This window comes from Hipposideros armiger, unplaced genomic scaffold (genome assembly GCF_001890085.2).
Source record: "Hipposideros armiger isolate ML-2016 unplaced genomic scaffold, ASM189008v1 scaffold_229, whole genome shotgun sequence".
In the NCBI taxonomy this organism is placed as follows: Eukaryota; Metazoa; Chordata; class Mammalia; order Chiroptera; family Hipposideridae; genus Hipposideros; species Hipposideros armiger.
Window position 1 is genome coordinate 1,104,428 of NW_017731579.1, and position 23,878 is coordinate 1,128,305.

Genomic DNA, 23,878 nt, shown 5'->3' on the forward strand with positions numbered 1-23,878 from the left:
TAGATTAGTTTGTAGTGTTTAGAATTTTAATAAATGGAATCAGACAGTATGTACATTTTTTTGTCTTCTTTCACTTAGCCTAATTATTTTGAGATTCAGCTATGTGGTTAAATCTATCAATAATTTATTTTTATTACTGAATACTAGCTTATTGTATGAAAGTACCATAACATGTTTATTCATTCACCTGCATATGTATATTTAGATGTTTCCAGTTTGGGCTATTATGAATAAAGCTTCTATAAATATTTGTTTAAAAGTCTTTGTGTAGATTTATGTTTATCTTGAGTAAGTATGTCAGAATGGAACAGCTGTGTCATATGGTAGCTGCATGTTTAACATTTTAAGAAACTGCCAAACTGTTTTCCAAAATTGTACCATTTTGTAATCTAACCAATCAAAAAAAAAATCAGGTGTACAATAAATGTATTTCTTTGTCTGTAACTCAACAGAAACTGTATTTCAGTAACCTGTTACGGTAGGAACAATTAATATATTGACTTTTAGGTAAACTCGGTGAAATTAGCACTTGTTCAGCATTTCAATAACCTTTAAAATAAATCAATTCCAAATTCAAAATCAGCAAATGCAGTGAGCTGCCTTTTCCCTCAGAGCATATTTGAGTTCCAAGGGGTCTTATATACACCTGGGCCCCTGCTAGGCAGAGTGCAAATTGGGATGGGCTATATCTCTTACTCTGTTACCCGATGATGTGTAATTTCCTCCTCATGGTTTGCATTTGACCTCTGTGGCGTAATCACCAGCATTCACTCCTGTTAGCATATGTTGAAGTAGCCTACATCTTGACATATTCTCTAGGTGACAGGTCTTACATTCTGATTTTTTCTAGTCCTGACCACAAGCTCCTTAAAGCACGGAAGTTCTTTCTTAGACTCCTTCACGTTGAAATTGAGGTTTCATAGATATTTAGCAATTATCTCTTTGCCTGAACGCTGAAGCATCCTTTAGGACCATGTCCTTGAACTGTAAGTATTGCTGATCTACTGTTTAGATGCTTTGCTGAATATGAGGCCTCTCTATTGTATTACAATTTCCTTAAGCTACGCTCCATGAAGCTAGCTAGATACAGGCTCCTCTTCTGAACTAAGATCTCCCAAAAGATAGGGGTTCCTATCACCATCTCACGGGAATAAATCTGGCAAAAGGGAGCATGTTCTGAAGAGACTCAATAGCTCGCTTTGCCTATTCATTTTCCTCCTTTTAGCTGAATTTATCTTAGGACAAAAAAAACTATCCTTTACACATTTTGCTGTTTCTTCAGATTTATGAGTCATCGTATAAAGTTTTCAATAGGACTTCAGGACTACTTCATCTGCTATACTTTAAATATTTTTATTTTTATTTATTCCTATAGTGTCTTACCTACCCTGTAGTAATTACATATTACCTCTCAAAAAAGACCATTGACTCAGTTGGTGGAGTGTAACACACTGAAAGAAAGACTGAAAAGAAAAATCCATTATGAAAAGTTTGCAATTCCAGTGATGGTAACTATTTTGCCCTGTGCCAAGGGTACATATTTATATGTGGGAGTTTCTCCCTTCAGGAGGCTGGACCCAGTAATCTGCTCTATTTGCAGGTTGGAAATTCATGCAAAGCAATGCGTTATTGTGGGGCCAGTTGCCAGGAGCATCTCCCTTACTTGCACTTCCTTACTTACCCCAAATTCAGGGACCATGTTACTAGAAGGGCCAAGCCTCCAGCCTATGGAAAGAGGTTTGTGGAATTTGAGTGATGACATGTGAGCAAATGCCTTTGCCCAAACCCAAGCTCTCATGAACTGGCGCCCCAGCTGAAATTTCCTGCCATACGCTTCTCCTCCTCGCATTTCTGTTTCTGTTTGCAAACAGGCTCTGGTACCTGGTACCTGGACCCTCTGAGGCTGAAAAAGCTCTGTTGGCGCCTCTCTGCTTCCTGAGTTTTCCCACGCTTACCAGAATCTCTATATTACTTGCAGGAAGCGTTTCCCTGTGAAATTGTTGATTTCACCACAAACAGAGCAGAAAGAAGGAAGCATTTGCTCCTTCCAGGAGTTACCTTAATCCTTTCCAGAGTAATCAGTGTTCTCTCTAACCTGGCTTTGGAGTCAGGTCTCTGCCGATATATCAGTCTTCTCTGTCATGTCCTACCTGACCTGTGCTTGATTTATGGTTTGTTCTCGGAGATGTTATTTGAAACAGAGTTTGAGATCAGTCTCCTCAGCTACTCTAACATGTGTTCTATATCCCATCCTTCAGCATAATACCCTGTACCTACCCTTTCACATTCACTCTTATAATTGTCCAGGGGCATTTTCAAAATCAACAGTGATTTCTAAGACTTCATTTTATTCATGCAGAACTCTTTTTTATAGGCTAACAGCAAATGCCTCCAGATAACTTGACTTTGTAATTCTGGTCCAGCATAACCCTAATGTAGATATACACCACAGGTTCCTTTTCAGATTTGGGGGTACATACCACTTAAAATGGATGTGTACTTCATACACTGTCCTTATAATCCAGCCATTAAACAAACGATAACACAAACACACCTAAATTAATTTTTCCAAACTCAACTTAATTTCTAATTCTTGATTACACATGCTTTCAGACTGATAGCAGAAAACTAAAATCGTGCTATTATACTCAATTTAAATATTATTTCAGGTTTAAATAATAAGGTGACAAGAAATTTTAATTGCAATTATTCAGAAATTCCAGTTAGTGCCACTAATGGCTGAATTATGGAAAACATAAGGAATGTTTTGCATTCACCATACTACTAATATTTATTATTTTTGGTGATACCATTTTAGAGAAAAAGAAACTGAAACTTAGAGAAGTAAACTGTGTTCTCTACGGTCACCCACTGAATCAGTGGCAGAACCAAAAGGCCTTGCAGCTGTACCAGATGCCCTTTTTTCCTTCTGGTTCTATTGGGTTGTCAGAAAAGTCATGAAGTGTTTTTTTCAGTTTTTTTGTTGCAAAATGCATCATGACTTTTCCGACAACCCAATAGTTAATATAATTTAAATGAGATACATTGGGCCCTGCTGCTTCTGGAAATTAGAAAGATTTGAGATCTGTAGGTCAGGAAACTTGAATTCTAGTATGTTAAGCAATTTGCCTAATTGTCCTGTGCCTCAATTCCTGTTTTAGAAGATAACCAGGTAGAATAACGTAATATTTAAATGGCCTTCCAACTCAACATCCCAAGATTCTGTCTATTTTAGCAAAAGGGAAGCATTAGCAAGTGAGATCAAAGTAGGAGGGCATTTTATTCTTTGTAGTTTTATCTAAGAGCATTTGCAAATTGGATTGTGAGGAAAATGAACAGAAATGAAAGGATAACTACTGAAAATGATAAAAGAAATATGACCGCCAATGGCATATACGTGTGTACATATATGTACATGTATACTTATATATATATAGTTTAAGTATTTTAAGTGTCTTTAATTATTTTTATTTTTTAATTACAGTTGACATAAACATTATATTAGTTTTAGGTGTACAATATAATGATTAGACATTTATATAACTTATGAAGTGATCACCCCAATAAGGCTAGTACCCAGCTGACACGATATAGAGTTATAACAGTATTATAGAGTGTATTCCCTATGTTGTATTTTGCATCTCAGTGGCTGTTTTCATAACTGGAAATTTATACTTTTTAATCTCTTCCCTTTTTTCACCCATTCCTCCCAACCCCTTCCCATCTGGCAACCATCAATTTGTTCTCTGTATTTAAGATTTGGTTCTGTTTTATTTGTTTATTTTGCTTTTTAAATTCCAGATATGTGAAATCATATGGCATTTGTCTTTCCCTGCCTGCTTACCTCACTTAGCATAATACCTTCTAGGTCCATCCATGTTGTCACAAATAGCAAGATTTCATTCTTTTTATGGCTGAGTAACATTCCATTGTATATACTTACATGAATCACCTCTTCTGTATCCATCTATCTTTCAAGGGGTACTTATTAACACTGCCGAGTTTGAATCAGATTGTTTAGATTTTTGGTGTTAATTGTGTGAATTCACATATATAAATTTGTGAGTAGAGGGAAGCTGTGGGAGTTAAATGGAAAAGGGTCAGAAAGAAAACAAACAGGCTTATTGTTTCAAAACTAGTTAAGAAGACAGCCACATCAGTGCTTCTGTTGGTAGAGTGACATTTTTTTTTAGGGGAAAACAAAAGCATAGAGCTGAAAACAAAGACTTTCAATTTGTTTCAGAAGAAGGGAAAAGGCAGAGAGGAAATACAAGAAAATATCAGTAATGGTGTTCGGGGACAGAAACATCAGGCAAAACTCAAGAAGCTAAAGAAAAACAGGCAAATTGATAGAGCCAATTATCTTAGTTCTTTTATGAAAATGTGAGAGGGAACAATTTGCATTAACCAAATACCATGAATTAAGGAAGACTTGAATGACAAATATAATTTTGAAAAGTGAGACCTTTAATGATGAGAGATTCTGTAAGTGCAGAGATAAGTGGTTGTGTAAATATCACATACAATGCAGTTCCACGTTTTAAATTTGAAAATGATTCTTACTACTGTGAGTCATAATATTATTTTCTTAGAGTTCCTTGTTTGTTTGCTGCATGTTACGAGAAATCAAAGGAAAACAAATCTCCAACAAGAAAAAAAGTGCTTCTTTGTTTTTATGATTTTATATATAAAGCATAGTTAACTAAAAGTTGTTTTAGACTCTTGATTTCTTTCTGTCACGTGCATAATAGAAAATGCATAGGACAATTGCAATACAAAGAATATGAAAGTATTTTCTCAATGAAAAAGGAAATATCCAAGATATTGAAGTGCAGAATTTGTTGGCCTTCCCATAAACATTAAATTGCGTGCAGTATTCCCTGATGAAGATTTACCATAAAAGCCCAATGCACACAATACTTACATGCCAAAATATTTTGTTTGCTTTTTAAAGCTAAGTAATGCAAAGACGCACAGATTTTGTCCCAAACTCCCAGGACTGCTATTCCTGAAGAAAGGTCAACAGATGAGAGTAGTGTTATCTGAATCTAAGAAAATCTATTATTGATAATATGTCACATTTTAGATTTCAAGTTTTTTCCCTATGTCCCAGAAAAATGTATGTATACAAACACACACACACACACACACACACACACACACACACAGCAGTTTTATTTTTACTACACATGAATACATTTACATGTTCAGAGATAAATAATGTAGAAATATAAATCCTCAGTTTTCAAAGGACTCACTCAGATGAAAGTATCAGAGTATATTTTGGGAAAAATGAGGCACTGAAGTGACAATAATCATTAAAATTGTTTTCACATGATATTTCCTATGTCCCGGACACGCCTGCATGTCAGCATGTGGAAAATATATCAGAGGAGCAGTAATTATTCTTGATCATCGACCTCTGACCAAAAAAAGCTTTCCTTTTAAGTGTTTATATATCATCATTCTGTAAAACATTTTATTGACAAAATGTCTCAAAAACAAAAGTTTGAAAATCATTTAAACCAGTCCCTTCATTTTTCCCCCAACACTGTATCATGAAAAATTCAAATATACAAAAAATTGAAAGAAATTTCTGGTGAATATTCATATATTCTCTACCTAGATTCTATAATTAAAATTTTACAGTACTTGCTTAGCACATATCCATCAAGCCTCCTATCCTCCTTTGATCCATCAAACCATTTTTTTTTTAATTTCATGTTTTTTTTTTCTCTATTTTAAAGAAAGTTGTAAACATCAGAACACTTCTTCATATATACTTCAAAATTAAAATTATGTGACATTCAAATACAATAATTAGTTGTTTTAGTTATTTGATGTCACAGTGATAATAAGATATTTTTAAAAAATGTATATCTCTTAACAGATTCCAATGAAGATAAACCATTGTGATAGAACTTTCAGCTCTTTTTGATAAAATGCCATGAGCTAAAGCCAATAGCTTTTGGCTATAAGGCGTTGTCAATGCAGATAATCAATCAATTGATATTTTAAATAATTATTTCTATAAAAATGCAAGTGAACTTATAGATTTCTTTTTATTTTATTAAACAGTTACTCTACTTACAGTTTTTTCTCTTTACCTTTTTGTGACTGTTGCTTGGGGTCAGATAATATCTTAGTGCAGGCTTCTGGTACTTCAAAAGCAGCAAGCATAGATGCCATTTAAATCTAAATTATAAGAAAAAAAATCCTTTTAAAGTTAAGCAAATATTGCATTTCTTTTGAATTTTCATTAATATCGAGCATCATTTTTGAATAGGAAAGCAGTCAAAATCAGTAATACTATTATTCTTATACTATATTTTTGTGTGTGTATGTGTGTAACTCTTAGTGGCCCTGGCATGATAAACAAAAGGTGCTAATAAGGAAATGTTAAATTTTATATAACAATTTTGTAGTGGTGTAAGTGGTAAGACTTGTGCTGGTGAAATTAGTACATATTAATCATGTTACATTAACTATTATTGGGTTATCGGAAAAGTCATGACACATGTTTGCAACAGATGGCATTAGTTCATTTTTGGAAGTACTAGAGTCATTCGCATTTACGTTATTCCTATGTCATTTGACAGCTGACAGTTCTAGCTTCATTCTAAAAAAAAAAAAATTGAGCGATTTGGTTGAGTTTTGGAGATTTTACAACAAGTTGAAGATGGAAGACCAAACTGCATTTTTGCCATGTTTTACTGTTTTACTTCCATAAAGGGAAGAATGCTCGCGTCAAGCTCATGAAAAGTTGCATGAAGTTTACAGTGACAATGCTCTACAAGAACGTCATTGCCAACGATGGTTCACAAAATTCTATGCTGGTAATTTTGATCTCAAGACACTTCTCAGTCAGGGAGGCCCACCGAGGTTGATGATGACAAAATAAAGGCATTGATCAAGTCAAACCCACGTTACATGACATGAGAGATTGCAGAAACATTGAACATCCACCATTCAAGCATTCACAACCACCTGAAGAAGCTGGGATATGTAAGCAAACTCGATATATAGGTTCCACATGAACTCAAAGAAGTTCATTTGATGGTGCGTATAAACATTTGCAATATGCTCATTACACGTGAGGAAAACGATCCTTTTTTGAAGCGACTGATAACTGGTTATGGGAAGTGGATTGTTTACAGCAATGTAGTGCCCAATGGTCTTCATCCTGACATGATGATTCTCCTCACAGGACATCAAAAGTAGACATTCATCAGAGGAAGGTTATGCTCTCAGTGTGGCGGAATTTTAAAGGTGTTGTGTTTTGCGAGCTCCTACCAAGGAACCAAATAATCAATTTGAATGTGTACTGTTGGCAATTGTACAGTTTGAACGAATCCATCATCCAGAAACATCCAGAGCTTGTTAATTGTAAAGGAGTTGTGTTTCATCACAACAATGTGAGACCACACACATGTTTGATCACCCATCAAAAATGATTGGAGCTTGGATGGGATGTGTTCCCACACCCACCATACGCCTGACCTTGTGCCATCAGACTTCCACTTGTTTCACTCTCTTCAAAACTCCTTGTGTGGTATAACGTTCAATTCAGATGAGGCTGTAAATCAGCACCTTGTTCAGTTTTTCGCAAATAAAGACAGGTCCTTCTATGAATGAGGAATTACAAAGCTCACTGAAAAATGGCAAAAGTTTATTGAACAAAATGGGCAATATATCATTGATTGATCTTTGTTCTTTTTTATTTTAAAGATTTTGGGGGGGAATCGGGGAAGGGGAACAGACAAGTTGTTGTCCTTTTGTTCTTCAGTCTAGTTGTGGAGGACGTCGCTTCACTGGCCCATGTTGGTATTGTCATTGCTCTCTTCCTGGGTGAGGCAGTTGCTCACCAGCCATTGGACGGCTGCTCATGGGCGGCTCACAAAAGCTCACGCCAGCTGCAGGCCAGCCCCATTGCAGCTTTCGCCGTCACCTGCAACTCAAGGCAGCCCAGCTCCAGGTCAGGCTGTTGTTAACTATCTTAGCTGTAGAGGATGGAGTATCACTGGTCCCCATGTGGGATCTGAACCGGGGCCCTGCTGCTCAGAGCTGGCATCCCAAGCCAACTCCTAACCAATGCACCACTTGGCCAGCCTGATTTTTGTTCTTTATGTAAATAAATGACCTTGGAAAAACAGACAAAATATGTCATGACTTTTCTGACTACTCAATAGTAGCATATGTAACAATATTAAAGCCATTCTAAGTTTGCAAACAGGTACTATTTGATAATTTCCAATACTAAAACATTTTGGTAAGATGTGTACTTACTCCAAACTATGCCTGAACAAAAACAAGCTCATTAAATGAATATATCATTCTTAGGCTTATGAAATCAAAGCAAAACAAAACAAAACAAAAATCTGGATATGTTGTACTAGTGACTAAAAATGCTTTAAGAAAAATCCCTGATCCACAGCAACATCAAGAAGTTGTTTTTGGAACCTAAATGTGTGAGTTATCTAATCAAAATATACTAAGGCCACTACAGTTTGGGGGAGAAAAAGCAAAATATATATTGCTCGCCAGGCAAAGCAGTTCTACATCACCCAAAAAAAAGTTAAGTAATATAAAAGTGGAAGGGCTTAACATAACTTAAAAACACAAAGTTCAGGGGAAATATTATAAATTAATGTTAGGGACTAGACATTATACTGCTTTATGTCACAAAAAAGTGCATAGCTCTCACCAGGTCTGGAATGGATTGCTTAGATCTCAAGGTCACACAACAGGCACATTATTGCACAGATTTGAAGATGGAAGACATTGTCTTTAACAGACTTCTCATTTCCACTGCAGACAAATTTCATACCCAAAGAAAAGAGACTGAAAACGAAAGCGGAAGGACCTACCAGTGATTTTTTTTTTTTGGTAACACATAAACAAAAGTGCACAAAACATGAGTGTACACTGCTTGAGAAATATCCTTGAAGTGGATGGCTCCATGTAACATCCTCCAGATCCAGAAATCGAATATTACCAATACCCCAAGCCCACCTTCATGGCCTTCCAAGCCTCTAGCACCTAAAGGTAATTATTCTGAATTCTATCATCAAAGGTAAATTTTGCCTATTCTTAAACTTCATATAATGGAATTATAAAATTTATACTCTTTGTATCTACCTTTTTCACTAAATAATAAGTCTCTAAGACTTATCCATGTTGTTGCATATAGGAGTAGTTCATTCTTTTGCATTGCTGTTAAATATTTCTTTGTATAAATACACTACAATCACGTTATCCATCTTTGCTTATCTATAAGGACATAAAAATATCTTCTAGATTTTCTTCTAAATGGTATATGGTTTTATATTTTATAATTCATAAATAATTGATATTTTTAAATATTGCAGGGCTGAGGTTTAACAGTATAAGCAAAATTCCATGATGGTTTTCTTATAAAATTCTTACAGAGTCAGGGAGAGAAATAATTTCCCAGCTTATAACACATTAAGTGTCAATATTTCTGTAATTTTCTTGTTTGCTAACTTGTCATGTTTTATTAATATAAGTTCATTAGAGGACAAAGTAGGCAACATTGGGAAACTTTATGTTCTCTTTATGTAACCAGTGCATAATGGTACAGATCAGACAGATAAAAACTAAATACAACTAAATTCAAAGCAAGGAGTATTATCCTTAAGGACTGGGAATCCTGATATGGCGGAGATAAAGGCCTAGAAAACGAATTGAAAAGGTATTGAGATGCCAGTAGGCATGCCATGTATAAAAATGAAGTAAACAAAAGCAGGCATGCTGAAACTGTGTACTGGAATATCACCATAAGCTTACTGCTTCTGTGGCAATTTTATGGAGGCAATTTTTTTTCTTTTCCTTCCCCTCAGTAGATAATAGGTAAAGGACATACTAAAAACAAAACAAAACAAAAAGCAATCTAATTTTTAAAGAATATGGCAGTGAGAAAGGAAAATTTTCGACTAACTGGAAACATTAATAGGGATAGGCCTTTGATGACATACAAATAAATTATACTTCCTGAAGTTTTGTAGAAGTAAAATAATTTTACAGGGTCCCTCTGAGATTTAGCAATTTTCAAGTGAATTTATTATTTCCTGATTAAGAGAAGACAATATTCTCAACAACAACAAAAGAATAGTCCAAACAAAACAATGTAGAAATTGTGTGTATGTGTGTGTGTGTTGTATACATATGTATATATAGGTTCATTTTAATTTTTTTATTTATTGATGTAAGATTGGTTAATAACATTATATAAATTTCAAGGTTACATTGTGATTCAATATCCGTATACTCTATTGTGTGCTCAGCACCAAAAGTCTAGTTTCCTTTTATTACCATACGAGCATATTTGACTCCCTTTACCCAATATGCTCTCCCCTTATCACCCTTCCCTTTGGTAACCACCATTCTGTTGTTTGTAACTATGAGTTTGTTTTGTTTTGTTAGGTTTTTATTTGTTACTTTTTGTTTTACATTTCACATATGAGTGAAATAATGTGATTTTTATCCTGTTTCATCTGACTTATTTCTCTTAGCATACTACCCTCAAGATTCATTCATGTTGCCTCAAATAGCAATAATTCATCTTTTTGAAGTTGAGTAGTATTCCATTGTGTGTATATATGTGCATATATGTAAATTGTTGTTTATTCATTCATCTATTAATGGAAGCTTATACTGTTTTCATATCTTTATTATTGCAAATAATGCTACAATGAAAATGGAGGTACATATATCTTTTCAAATTAGCGTTTACGTATTATTCAGATGAATACCCAGAAGAGGAATTGCTGGCTGATATGGTAGATCTAGTCTTAATTTTTAAAGGCACCTTCATACATTTTCCATAGTGACTGCACCAATTTGCAATCCCACCAACAGTGCATGAGGGTTCCTTTTTCTCCACATCCTCTCCACACTTGTTATTTTTTGTCTTTTTGATAGTAGCCATTGAAACAGGTATGAGGTAATAATTCATTGTGGTTTTGATTTGCATTTTGCTAATCATTTGTGATGAACATTTTTTCATGTGCCTGTTGATCATCTGCATGTCTTTCTTGGAAAAATGTCTGTTCAGATCCTCTGCCCATTTTTAATTGGATTGTTTGTTCTTCTGTTATTGAGTTGTATGAGTTCCTTATGTATTTTGGATATGAACCCCTTATCAGGAGTGTCTTTTGCAAATATCTTCTGTTTAGTTGGTTTCCTTTTTGTTTTTGATGTTTTTCTTTGTTGCATGGAAGCTCTTTAATTTGATGTAGACCCATTCATTTATTTTTGCTTTTGTTACTTTTGCCTTTGGAGTCAAATTCACAAAAACACCACTGATACCAATGCCCAGAAGCTTAGTACCTATGTTTTCTTTTATGTATTTTATTGTTTCAGGTCTTATATTTATATCTTTAATCCATTTTGAGTTAATGTTTGCGTATGGTGTCAGATAGCGGTCTAGTTTCCATTCTTTTGCATATGACTATCATGTTTTCCCACACTGTTTATTGAAGAGATTATCCTTTCTCTAATTTATATTTTTGGTTTCTTAGTTGTAAACTAGTTGCCATATATGTGTGGATTTATTTATAGGCTCTCAATTCTCTTCCATTGGTCTATGCATCTGTTTTTCTGCCAATATCATACTGTTTTTTATTACTATAGCTTTGTAGTAGAGTTTGCAAGGATGGTTTAACATCTACAAATCAATCAATGTGATATACCACATAAAATATGAAAGATAAAAAATCATGTGATTATTTTGGCAGATGCATAAAAACCGTTTGACAATATACAACACCCATTTATACAAACTCTCAATGACATAGGTACAAAAGGGAAATATCTCAATATAGTAAAGGCTGTGTATGACAAACCTTCACCTAACATCATAATCAATGATGAAAAACTGAAAACGTTTTCTCTGTGATCAGGAAGAAGACAAGTATGCCCATTCAACATAGTAGTAGAAGTCCTAGCCAGAGCAATTAGGCCAGAAAAAAATAAATGAAAGATATCTAAATTGGAAAGAAAGAAATAAAACTGTCACTATGTAGATGACATAATTGATTGGCCTGCCTATCATTGTTACTTCTGTTAGGTCTATAATAGCATTCAGTTTATTGTATTAAAATAGCAGCAACTTGATTCTGTCTCCCCACTACATCATCAGGAAAGCAAGGGTCATCTATTTTTTTTTTAACTTCTGTATTCTCAATGCTATCCAATTTTTGGAAAACAAATAAGTTTTGGCTCAATAACTTTTGAATTAATAAATAATAGAAATTTTTCTAAAATACTTAAATGTGCTAAATATTTAATATTCAAAGAGATATTTCCTTGCTTAAGGAAATTAAAAGAAGCAAGGGAGTTAGAAAGCTAGTGTTCTTAGTTTCAAACAAGCTCCCACATATCAATAAAAAGACAATTAGTAAATAGAAAAAAGTGAGCAAAGAACATAATTATGTAATTCATTTAAAATATGTTTAATAATAGCAAATGTTAATGTGTATAGCTTAAGTATTCTAAATTATTTACATATGTTAGCCTATTTAATCCTAACAACAGCAAGAAATAAATAGTATAACTATTTTACACAGGAGAACAGTGAGGTACAGAGAAGTTACTAGGACATGGTCACACTGCTATTTTATGATGGAATTGAGATTCAAACAGTCTAGCTCCAAAGCCTAACCATCTAACCATTATTCCATGTTTCTCTAAGAACAATAAATATAAGAAAAGGTGGTTCACCTTTTTTATAATGAAAGATGCAAACTGAACAAAAACAGGTACTATATTTTAACTCAAACTGAGTTGTAAAGATTGATAGATAAGTGGCCCATACACTGTGACTGGGAATGTAAATTAAAGGACAATTTGGCAATATTGAGCTAATGCATTCCCATATGTGTGTATAGGGACATACACAAGCAAGTTCAAAACTGTTTATAAGTGCAAAAAACTAGAAATTACCTAAATCCCAAAGGAAAGGGTTTTGGTTTCATGCGTCCTAGTGTATCCGAACAATGGAATAATGTGCAGCTGTTAAAAAAATACCAAATTAGGTGTGTCTATAGTGACATTAAAGTTGTCCTTGATGTACCATATTTTAAAAAATGGCTGAAAAGAATATATTTTTAAAATTTATTTTAATAGTTAATGTTAACACGAAACATGCTTAGAAAAATCTCTGAAAGGATACAGTTTAAAATACTAAGAGTGGTTATGTTTATATAATTGGTTGGCATGCTAAGGAGAGATGGATTTGGGGCAACTTCACATTTTAAAATGTTTCCATTCTGAATTTATTTTAATGAGCATGTATCACTTTAGCATTAAAAATAATTAGATAATGATACAATATAAGCCTTTTACCTTCCGTAAACACTAAGGTAATACATTTAATGATCAGCCCACACTGCCCCAAATCAACACAACGGCATCTTCATGTGCAAGTGGGCATCGAAGCCGCCCATCTCAGCAGAGCGCTGACATCCAGAGAATGGAGTCTGGTATCCAGTGTCTGTTTTGGCCCCATTTAGATTTGTGATAGAAGATCTCCTGGCAAACAAACTCTGATGCTATCAGTCTTATAAACAACTCCTCAGGGCTTTTCTTCTTCCTACTTGGTGTGGCAATTACACAAAACCACAGCATGGTGTAAGTTTCTGAAATTGCTGTTAGCTTCCAGAGGGTGGAGGCTCAGGTGGCATTTCCTTGTCTCCTGGTTCTGTGTGTTAATGCAGTTTCGGCTTCCCTGGAGGACCGTTGCAGACCTGCCGTCTCTTTTTTAGGAATTAAATTGATTGACCGCATGTCATCAGACTCTCAACCCATACCATATTTCACCATTAATATCAGTAGAATTCAGTGCCCGCAGGGAGGACACAAATGATAAAGTGTTTGCTATCCCAGCTAAATGGTCCCCCAACCCCCACCACCATTTTACCAAACCAAACCTAATGCTTTCTACAAGAAAAGAAGTAGTTTTTTGAAAGAAAGCTAGCTATACACATCTAAAGTAAGCAAAAGAAAGTTTTGTTTCTCTTTGCTTTTATTTTCTCAATGATTTAAATTCATAAAATCTTTTGGTAACAATGTGTACAATAAATACTAAAAGGATGGTGCTGTAACACATTGAGATGAAGCGTGGGCACTGAAAATATACAAGTTCATGGTTTCAATATGTGTGTGCTCATTTTTTTATCGAAGAGCTTTAAGTTGCATCTGTCACTAGATGGTCAAGCAATAGTGTGACTACATATATAAATTACTTCCCAAACAGAACATTTTAGAGCAAAGGAGTTTCTATAACTGATTAGTACAGGACAAAAGGCACTCACTGGGACTTTTCTAGGCAAAAGAGAACATTACGTCACCCTGTCAAAGGACAGTATAGCCTAATAGACAGATTTCGACTTTAGTGTTAAGTAGACCTGATTTGAATTCCACTTCTCCAATTTTAGGGCAAAATGTTTATTTGAGTCCTCTTTTCAAATTGACTTAATATAGACACCTTGAAAATGTGGATATCACATATAAAGCACACAATTCACTGCAGGCATTTAAAATAATAAGTCCTACCCCTATGCTACTACCCTGTACAAAGAATAAAGTTCTTACTGTTTGCTGAACTCTCTCCATTTAAAGTTCTAACTACAGCAAGTTAGATTATCACTAGATTTTTCCACCATAGTACTTTTTGCCAGAAGAAAATGGAGTAAAATATTCAAAATACTAAAAGAAATGAAATGTGTGAGTCAAGAATTTTAAGTTCATGAAAACTGATGTTCAGGTCTTATAAAAGGTGTAAACTGTTACCAACATGTAAGAACTCAGAGAATATTTTTCCAGAGCACTTCCTGAGGAATCCACCAGAGAGAAAGCTTAGGTAGCCGAATAACTAGACAAATATTGGCACAGGCTTGTGGTGAGTGTTTAACATACAGTTACTTGTAGAACTACAGTTAAAAGATTAAAAAAGAGAAAGCATATTGTGTAGTGGCTAATATATACACAGAATGCATTATATTGGTGGTGGTACTACTAATATTGCTATTCTGAGACTGCTGTGATTACCAAATTGGATAAATAAATAGTTATGGTGTATTCTAAATTGCATCTCTTATGCCCTTGAGAGTGATGATTCTTGGTTTGGAAGAAAGAAGATACATATATAATATAGAAGAGGTTAAGTAAAAAATTTTCTAATAAAAATTTTGAATTGGAAGAATCAGCATGAGATTATGAGGTATTTAATCCTACATTACATATTAATATATCATATATCTATGTTTATATCTATCTTCTAGCTATGTCCACCAAAGACATCTAGAAGCAGTTACCAACCAGGTAGCTTGGAGCATCCCTAGCACACAGATTGTGGTGTTGAAATACTATTTTTTTTTTTAAGATTTTTATTGGGGAATTGGGGGGATGGGAACAGTGCTGGGGAATTGGGGGAAGGGGAACAGACAAGTTGCTGTCGTTTTGTTCTTCAATCTAGTTGTGGAGGATGTTGCTTCACTGGCCCAAGTTGGCACCATCATTGCACTCTTCCCGGGCGAGGCAGATCAGTCGCCGGCTTCTGGACGGCCGCTCACTGTGGCTGCTGGCCGCTCACGCTGGCTGCTGGCCACACATGGTAGCCCATGGCAATCCACTGCCACAGGGACTGCAGCCCACGCCGTCGCCGGCGACTCAGGGCAGCCCAGCTCCAGGTTGAGCTGTTGTTCAGCATCTTAGCTGTAGAGGGCAGTGTCACTGGCCCTCATATGTGGGATCCGAACCGGGGCCCTCTGGCATCCCAAGCGAGTTCTTAACCATCGCGCCACTCGGCCGGCCCTTGAAATACTATTAAACAATAAAAGAAAACCAGGCCTTCTTGGAAAAAATATTTCCTTCCTAGGGTTAGCTCAAAAAATGCAACAAGGTCAGCCTGGAACATTTTATATGAATTGCAAGGAAGTTACCAAACTCAGGTCAAGTCAAATGGATTTGGTGAGATTTTCAGTGTCTGTGTTTTTATCTTGCAATACAAAGGAGGAAAATTCCCAAGCCTTAGTCCCACTCCCAGACCCTCTGATTTCATTGATGGGGCAGAAATGGAGCACTGTATATTTTGTTGAATCTCCACAGATGATTTTAATATATAAGCAATTTTTTCTCTGCTCCTCAAATATGTTGAAAAAAAAAGATTATAGATATTTGAATTGTGCAACTTATAATCTAGACCAAATCAAAAAGAGTCTTATACATTATTAAGTGATAGATATTTATGTTAAAGGTGTCTTAAGAAGGAGACTTGTATATATAATCATATTCGTTTTGAAGAACACCTATACTGTTGTCACTGATTCTTTTGCATCAACAATTTAACTTAACATTTCCTCAAAGTCATATCCAGCATTTGTGGACCCATGGAGTTAAATCCAAGTCTATTTTCTCTTTTTTATATACAATTTCAAATATTCTTAAAACATACAAATATGCATTTTATATATAACATAACAACTATATAACTATTATATGTTATAATAAATTATATAAAATGCATACTATAATTTATAGTATATTGGAATATATAATAATATCAATAATTATAATAGTGATAATATAAAATTTATACTGCAATATAAATTTTCCTTTATAATTTTGTATTCTCTGCTATAAACCTTTTCTGAAATAAATTTCCTCCCACAATGACCAAGCTCACATATTTCTTCAAAGTTTTCTTTGTAAAATTTATTTTTTATTTTTTTATTGTAAATGTTTTGCTCTTAACTAAAAAGTATTTTCTCCTTTACTCCGCTTGAAACATAAAAACTTCAATACTCTATATTACCTAGGGGTTGCCAGGTCGTATATTTTGTAAATGATCTAAGCACCTTGATTTCTCTTTTTTCTCACTGTTCTTGTACTTACTTATTGGCCTTTCCTTTGTTTATTTAGAATTTCCTCCAGAGGATAGTTTAGTTAAGGGAAATTAGTTTGCATTCAAGGAAAACTAGTTCATGCTTATTGTAATTTGTTTTAAAAAGGTCTGGAAGAACCCAGAGTAGAACAAAATTTCTGGGGTTTTTTGGCTATAAATAACCAAGCCCTCTCTCTTTTAACTGATGATAATATTCCACCATTGGAGGAGCCTTGCTTTTTAGTTTTCTTAATGAATATCGTAGTTTTGCAATTTTCTAAATCATGTTTCAAGAGGTAATAGTTATTAAAGATGCTATAAAACCCAGGCACTTGAATTGGTACCTTAGTCTAAGCTATTCCTTGTCAGTATATATAACTGAGAGTTAATTTTCCTGTCAACTCTAATAAAACAACTCTTACTTTAAGAGTAAATGTTTTAATAATATATTTATTATCCTTTTATTTCAGTTGCAATAAAACTATGATCTAAAATAGATCACTCTGGTAGTAAATGACTTGTTTCATTTTGCCATTTTTCTAAAACTACCATTAACAGTAACAAAAGCAAGGACTCTTGTATGTGCCATTTATGTTAGCAAGACACAAACCAAAGCTAAAAGTAACCCTCGCGTCCTAACCTGCTGATACTGCAGCAAAATCCAAACATGTAAGTGAAAGGCTACTTTATTTATTTTTTTTTCATTCTTAAATTGCACTGAATTGCTGCTACCAGGAGTGAGATTAAAAGAAAGAAAGAGAGAGAGAGAGAGAGAGAGAGAGAAAAAACTGTTGTAAATATCTTGATATTTACCTGCATGCCTCAGTAAGCTTTAATCTTACTTAAAAAAAAAAATTTTTTTAATAAAATCTGATATGTAAAGCTAGAGTGGCTTGATCAAGGATCTATTTTCTAAACAAGCTGTTAAATGTGTTCATCAAAACACTTTTTATTCATGACCACCAGTGAGTGCATCATGGTTAATGTCTACAGACAGGAAATACTAAAGAAGCAATTACATTTCAATCCCAACAGCACCTGTGATGTATCAGTAGGTTTGCCTTTGGCTGAAAAGCTTTATTAAATGATATGTCTTGTATTTCATGAGTTCTGTAGTTCACGTTATAATGCACAGAAGAATTTGATCAAAACACCAACTTTGTCTGTCATGACCAAATGCGTTTTTTTTGGAGGAGGGGAATTATTTCAGCTGCAAAAGTTTCTCTCTTCCAAATATTTATTTTCACATTACCAGATAAAAATCTTAGATATTATTATATCGAATTCTTCCTTAGTAAATAGAATATATCAAGTATAATTTAACACTCACCAATGACTCATAATGAGTTAAACAGCAACTGTTGCACTCTGCTCTAGGTGTGCAATTACTTTAGAAGGTATAGGTTTATGACTCAGTTCTTATACAGTGTTCCCTGCCTTTAGTAGACTTGTCCTTTTTGAATCAGAACCTTTGGACATAAATTGGAATGTATTTTAATTTAATTTTATTTACTTTTTCAATATATCATTACAGTTTTGTTCTATTCAATCAAAGTAAATTTATAAGCAAAATTTGCATATGAACTTTTTACAATACTGTTATGAATTTCTACCCTTGAAACAAGCAAAATCATATGACTGTATATAGTAAAACATAGATGCTGGCAAGCAATTACCCCTGTGACTGAATGAGAAAAGGTATTCCTGGTGGCCCTCAGGAGCAGCCAGGGGAACCTTAACCAGAGAAAAGAGATCCAGCTATAAGAAATATAAGACCAAAAATGCTGACTGCTGTTTGAGGAAAAAAATGGAGATCCAAGTAAGAAAGGATTATCTCCATAAAGGAGTGTTATTTATTAATACAGAAAAGATGAACAAATATGTAAAATATTTCATAGAAGTTAATTACTAGAATTCCACACATCATTTTTGCTTAATAATAATTTGAATTGTTTTCAATAACTCCCCAAAATATATCATCATGATAATAATTTTAATTCTGTTCAACTAAAGGAAATTAAAAATCAAATTATAATGCTTACCTTTTTAGACATTTCCTGTAGTGGTTACATGATTCATTCACATTATAATAGTGATATTTATTAATAGCATCAGCTACATTGTCATCCAAATTGCATCTCCTAAACATAACTCCATATATTAAAAGTCTGATTTCACGTAACCCATTAGTTGTTCTATTTCAATATATCACATGAAACTAGGATCCACTATTATCAGTTTAAATCATGTATACAGTAACACACCTTTTTTATTTTTATTTTTATCACATACTCATTTTTTCAGTTACTGTGAACTTTTCCAGAGTGTGAACAGTGAAAACAAGACAAAAATTAAGAGATAATTAGCCAATTTAGCTAATTAATAACTCTGGCAAGAGTCAAAAGATGAAACTTCTGGATAAAATCAGATTTGTGGCTTATCTCTTTTTTGTCCACATAAACCTAATTTTTAGGAAAAATATGTTTATTTATTGGAAACTTCCCAAAGTATAAGTAAGAATTCCTTTTATTAATTGAAAATAAATAGTCATCCACAAAAAGCCTCTGAATAATTAATGGTCTAGAAGAGAATTTTGCAGTATCTAATGCTAATCCTTGGTAACAATGAGACATACAATTCAAAACGATAAATTTATTACCTTAATTTTTTAAAACACATTTCATATCACTCTCCACCCTACACCTATCCACTATTATCAAAATAATTTCGTAAATATCTAAGGAAATCATCTAAGTCCCTACATTTCTATAGAATATTTAAAAATAGAAGGAAATTGTATAATTTTTACATATATAAATCTGTTATGTGCTTGAAGTCACTGCTACATATCACAATATCTACTTATTAATCATATTTTACAAGTGCTAATATTCTAATTGCAATATTTACTATAGTATTTTATGGTTAATATATAGTATTAAAGTGAAACTATACAATTATGTTAACACATTTCCAAAAATTCAAAGCATAGATCCTCAAGAGGATAATTATAAGCCTTAAAGAGAGAGACCAAAAAAAAGTCTAATATCTGAAGAAAAAAATTCATCTTCAAAGCAGCATATTCATTTTTTTAAAACCTTACTTTAAGGACATTCTGTAGTCAGATGGGTCCCATTAAATACACAGCAGGTGTTCAGAGATTAAGATATAAAGTGCAAGAAGCACCTGAACCAAATAAACCACGGGGCTTGACCCTCTCCCTGGCCATCTGAGCATTTCCCCATGGCCAAATTTGCCTTCTGGAGCAAAATTCACCCTGAACGTAACCTTTTCAACTGCACAATCTTGGAATAAAATCATTCTTTTTAAGAGTCCTAACCAGATTGTGCTGTAGTTCTTTAAACACTCTTGAAACCTACTGATGAGAAGTCATGCTTAACTACTGGTGATTAAAACAGGCATCTGGCTGCCTCTTATTAGAAGATCAGCTAATTCCTTTCCATTTATGTTTATTTAAGCCATGTCCCTATGGAGTCCATGTTGTCTTCCTTATGCCAAGATTTGATGTGGAACAAGCCCACCCAAAGGCAACACAGCACTCAAAACACAAAACGCTTCTATTCTCTTTCTTTCCCAGGTTACATCTTTCTTGCTTCCTACTGTTTCTTGATCATATCTCCCAGAGACCAAACAGGTACTTGCTTATCTGTTTGGATGTAGTCATTGCCCTCAGTGGCTCTGGCATGGCTATCTCACTAATTAATATGTACATTCCTTTAGTTTGTCCAACTACATCTTCACGCAATCCTTCCAGTTCTCTCTCTGCCTGCCTTAGCTTCACTTGTTTCCATCTTACAATTGGTAGTTAGATAACTATATTTCTGTTATCAGCATGGATTTAAAATTAAATCAGGTATAAATTTTATAATGAAAAAATGTATTCTATCAAAAAAACAGTAATTAATATTAGTTTCCTTTAAAGTGTGCTAAATAAATCAAACTAAGAATTCAAAATATGATATACTATAAATAGATGTTAGGATCTGTTTTTCCCAAATTAGCAACCATATCATAGATTCTAAAAAGCTTGCTTTTTAAACCAAATAGATGAAAAAATATAAGAATTTTCAAGAATAATATAACTCATGGATGGTGCAAGGGAGAATCAGTATAAATAATGGTGGAAAATGATATTTTGGTTATGCTTTCTAAGGCTAAATATAAAAAAGAACTATGTACAAATATTGTGCTCTAGTTGGTAGGATTTTTTTGTTAAAGAGATACGTGTCAGTAGTTTTGAAGTTATTTTATGCATATTCAGCATTTTAGCAAATACAAAAAAAATATATAGTACATAATGAGAGCTAGGTATCTCACTATTGTAGGAAAGAGTTACAAATAAGGAAATGGGAAAGGCTAGAAAGTACTCTGGCATTAGATACGTATTGGAAGTATCGCAATGATACACACACACACACACACGTACACACATACATACTAATTTTATGTTCTTTTTCAGAAAAAAAAAACAGTTATGGGGAGAATGTGCTCCTCAAATGAGTGAGTAAAGCAAAAAAGATATAACATCTAGGATATAGAAATTCAACACAGGTGTGACACTAAAAAGAAAAAAAAATTACTAAAAAAGGGGTAAAGAAAGACACAAGGTGATATATATATTGAGGCTTATTGATAATATATATATTGAGGCTTATTGATAAACCAATCCAGCTAGGAAAAGAAGGCTGCAGGACTCTAGGAAAGATGTTTCTGGGAGAGAAAAATGGACATGTTGGATGGTCTGATATACGAGTATGCATATTTTGTCCATATGAAGAGGAATTTTACATCTCTGACAAAGAGATGTCGGAAAATTATTTCCAGATAGAGAACAAAACGTGCAAAGTAAGGCAGTTATTCCAATAAAGTTAAAAAGATATTGGAAAGAACAAGTAATCATAATGTTTGACATTATGTTGCTCAATAGCAGTTTTGGATGCAAGGTGATCATAAGGTACATTTTTTTAAAGATTTTTATTGGGGAACTGGGGGGATGGGAACAGTGCTGGGGAATTAGGAGAAGGGGAACGGGAACAGACAAGTTGCTGTCCTTTTGTTCTTCAATCTAGTTGTGAAGGACAGTGCTTCACTGGCCCAAGTTGGCACCATCATTGCGCTCTTCTCGGGTGAGGCAGATCAGTTGCTGGCTTCTGGACGGCCACTCACTGCGGCTGCTGGCCGCTCACGCTGGCTGCTGGCTACACACGGTAGCCCATGGCAACCCACTGCCACAGGGGCTGCAGCCTACGCTGTCGCCGGTGACTCACGGCAGCCCAGCTCCAGGTTGAGCTGTTGTTCAGCATCTTAGCTGTGGAGGGCAGTGTAACTGGCCCTCGTATGTGGGATCCGAACCAGCGCCCTCTGGCATCCCAAGTGAGTTCTTAACCATCGCGCCACTCGGCCGGCCCCATAAGGTACATTTTTAAAGAACTTTAAACCTACAACTTATATATTCAGCCAAATTATTATTTGAAAGTTAGAGCATAATAAAATTATCTTCAATGCATTTATGGTTTCAGAAGATTGGTCTCATAACGTAAGTAGAAAATTTGCAAAAGTATGACAGAAATAAGTTCTATTATAAGAGTAATTACTATCTACCTATTTATTAAACTTGATCTTTGCAATCTAGAGGCAACCAGATAAAATTAAAAATAAAAATAAAGTAATATTGAACCATATGTTCCATTGAAGAGATACACATATAAAGAGCAATAGTATGATTGAAAATAAAGGGATGAAAAAAAAAACAGGCAAAAATGAACTAAAATGACATCAGAAGAAATCTTAATATCTGATAAAAAAGCAAAAAGCCTCATAAAAGACAAAGACAGACATCATCTGCTTTTATAAATAACAGTAGAACAGAAAGCTATAACTACCCTAGTCAAATAAGCACTTAAGAAAATCAGCCTCAAAATACATCAAGCAATAGCTAGTATGGTGGAGAGATTTTAATAAATCTAGACCAGTTTGCCATACTATATATATTGTAAACCAAACCCTGCCTGCCACATATTTTTTTAAATAAAGCTTTATTGGGCTATAGTCACACGTTGTTTATGGATGCTTTAGCACTACAATGACAGATGAATAGGCATGACAGCCATTTGGCCCACAAAGCCAAAAAATATTTACTGTCTGGCTCTTTACAGAAAAATGTTTGCCAATCTCTGATATAAACAATACAAATATTAAGTTCAAGCTCTTGGATATTTATAGAATGCTACACCCAACAATCAAAGAAAGCATATTCTTTTCAAGCACACAGAGACCATTTACAAAAGAGTTCATATTCTAAGCCACAAAAAGGAAGCCCTAAAACAAATGTAAAATTTCAATATTATAAAATTAAATTATATGTTCATTTTTGATGAATAACAAAAAAATCACTATGTGTGAAAACCAAATAACATATTGTAAATAACCTCAGGGTTTAAAAAAATGAAGAAATAATTAAATAGAAACTACTAAAAACTAAAGTTTGATATCTGTTGAAATAAATGAAGACAACCCAAATGAGAACAAGAAAAGCTGACTTATTCAGAAATGCTATAGCAAAGGAGTCAGCTACCATATCTGTTTTCTATTCAAAACCTTCATCTAAGATTTCAAATGTATTGGCCTGAACTTGTTCATAGTATCTCTTACATATTTTTAAATTTATTCTGTCTGAAATTTTGCTTCATTTATCAATATGATTGTGTTAAATTATTTTCTTTTTCTCTTGATCAGTGTTCCCAGAATTTTGTCTGTATTATTAGCCACTGAAAAACAGTTTTATTTTATTAGTGATGCCATGTACTTTATTTTTCTGTTATTAATTTTTGCTATGTTTTTATTCCTACTCTTCTCCTTTTGTGACTTTTTGCTGTTTCTTTTTCTTCAAAATCCATGAGTTACATGTTTAGCTTATTAATTTTTAATTTTTCTTGTTTTCTTTCTTTTAAAAGT